Raw genomic sequence first — 2978 nt, 5'->3', positions numbered from 1 at the left:
CACCAGTTACTAATTCAATAGATTACTTAGTGATCACCATTGTCAAGGATTTCAATAGCAATAAAATTTCAGTTCTTAGTCGTATGAAGTGTATAGGAGGGTGGTGGTCTTGTTAGTTTAGTGTCCATGTATTTTCTATTTATTTATTCTTCTTTTTTGTGTTCTCTTACTATTAGCTTACTCTCTATTCCAAATTTCCAATGAGAATGAAGCAAAAGCTTTCAAATTTTCAAAGCTTTTCCGTCGGTGAATCAAGCCCTGGCAAAACTCTTAATTTGATAGTTATCTGGGACACCAATAACGAGTGCAGATCAAGTAAGCGACAACTAAAACAATGGTTCTTTACGTGGTAGATCATCTATACCACTAAAAGCTTACCTTGGAATGTAACAAAGAAGCAAAATTATAAAGAGAAGTGTTGAAATATGTGAATGTTCAATTTTTTTGGAAAAACATATTCAAGTTCAAGTGCTTCTTATAGTTGCCAAAAACAATTTAAATATTATTTTTTTAATAAAAAAATTACGGAAGTATAGTCGTTTTGAACAATATTAATAAAATCGGACCGACTCGGGAACAGGTGAACTGGTCATATAACTGTCTGGTTGAAGCAACAGACCGGCCATGCATTAGAACCGGTGTGACCCGGCCAGTTTTCATGAAAATCGGTGACCCGGCCCTGTCCCAAAAAAAATATTTCAAAATTTTTTTCCAAAAAAAAATCATAATAGACATATTTGAATACTTTTTTGCTTATTGACTTACTAAGTTATGTACATACAACATTAATATTATTTTAATTATGCACTATGCAGAAAATTTTGATTTGATTTATAGTTAGAGATGTCGTTTAGTGAATCTGAAGCCCCGTTTCATAATCATTATATTTTTGTTTGATCCTTTATTGGATAATAATATGTAATTTATTAATTTTAATAAAATTAATAAATTTGAAAATTTTATCATTTTTTTTAGATATTTGAGTATGTTTATAATTTTTTTAATATAAATTATAAAATTGCATATAATTGCCAAGTCATGCAGTTGAACCAGTAACCCACTGGTTCAACCAGTGACCCAATAACTCAGTACTTCGATCGGATCAATGACCGGGCCGGTTTTAATAACATTGGTTTTGAATGTGTGTACAAGTGTATAGCACTCAAATACGCCCCACAGAGGCGTGACTTGATGGAGAGAGACACGTCCCACGAGGGCGTGATTTAGGAGAGAGACACGCCCTAATAGGGGTGCTTCACCAAATGTTGACAGTGGCACAAAAAGTAAACAGTTTTATCTGTAAAACTTTGAAAGTCCATAACTTTTGACTCATGTGTCCGAATTAGGTAAAAAAAAATTGATTCCACACAATTTTTCGAGATCGACGCAATGACACCTCATTTGACATATTTTGTCTCTAACAAAAAAAGTTCGAATTTACAACAATAATACTACAAGAACATTTAAACCCATATTAATAAAGAGAAAACCACTGCAAATATTAGAAACATTCATAGTAAAGATCCTTATGATTATGGTACCGTTGTTGCAAATTGAAATTTTTAGCTGCTTTTATTTTTTCTCTTCACAATTTTTATTTTTCTCTGTCACATCACAAGAAAAAAAAATTAGATAAAAAAGGAAAAAAAGAAAAAAGAACATGGTCGTGTTCCTTTTATTCTTATCTTTTCTGTGTTTTTGGATAGATGCACATGGTGTCCTCTATCGTTACCCGCGAAAGGAATATCGTCAACTACACACCATAAATCGAAATAGCAATAGATTTTTATGACATTTTATCCGAGGAATTAGTAAGATAATTTTTGATGCGGCCAATAGCTAAAATATTACTTATTGTAAAATTGAGGGTTCTAGTTAAGTTTACTAATTGTATTCTAGATATCTAACATTGTCAATCCAATGCAGAAAAATTCACAAAAAAGATTAATTATTTAACTATGGGTGATAATCGTCTAGATAGTTTTCTCATAATTGATGGCTACATATTGTCAGAGAAAAATGGAGATGAATTTAGAAGCATTATAAATAGATTAATTAATTAATATGTGTGTGAGTAATATACTATAAAATTTAAAAAATATGCAAAATGGAGCACAAGGAAGCATTTTTTGGAAAATATTTTTGACGGACTTGTCAACACATTCGTTTCGAAAAGTTATGCGAAGTTTGAAGTTTTGTCTCCTATAAATATATTTTCAATTTGCAACAATAGTACCATAATAATAAGGATATTTATTAGGAATGTTTCTAATAATGACAGTGATTTTTCTTTATTAATCTGGGTTTACACTTTCTTATAGAATCATTGTTGTAAATTCTAACTTTTGTGAGAGACAAAATATGTCAAATGAGGTGTTATTGTGTAGATCTCGAAAAATTTTGTGTGGAATCAAAAAAAAAATTACCTAATTCAGACACCTGAGTCAAAAGTTATGGACTTTCAAAGTTTTACAGGTAAATTGTTGACTTTTTGTGTCACATGTCAGCAATCTGGTGAAACACACTCTCTTGGGACCTGTCTCTCTCCTAAAACACGCCCTCGTGAGGCGTGTCTTTCTCCATCAGATCACGCCTCCACGGAGCTTGTTTGAATGTTATACATTTGTAAATACATTCAAAACAAATATATTTTCGTAATTTTTTATTAAAAAAACAATATTTAAATTTTTTTGCCTCTTATAATTTATCGTTCTGAGGTAGACAAAATTGAGATAGAGAAGGATAACTAAATAGATTTGTTTTAATTAATACATATATAGTAGTCATGAAATTTTAAAATATAAATAAATATATATATATATATATATATATATATATATATATATATATATATAGAGATTTTTATTTCTACAAAAATCACTTCTACAACCCTGTATTTGTCATTTCAAAATTAATGACACTGCCATTTCCCTTTGTGTCATCAGTCCAACAAATGGAACGGTTCAACGAGCACAGTA

This window comes from Gastrolobium bilobum, unplaced genomic scaffold (assembly GCF_033153095.1).
Source record: "Gastrolobium bilobum isolate Gb01-03AN ecotype WA unplaced genomic scaffold, APGP_CSIRO_Gbil_v1 utg322788, whole genome shotgun sequence".
Classification (NCBI taxonomy): domain Eukaryota; kingdom Viridiplantae; phylum Streptophyta; class Magnoliopsida; order Fabales; family Fabaceae; genus Gastrolobium; species Gastrolobium bilobum.
The sequence above is the reverse complement of the archived record's forward strand: the minus strand, read 5'-3'. Positions refer to the sequence as shown.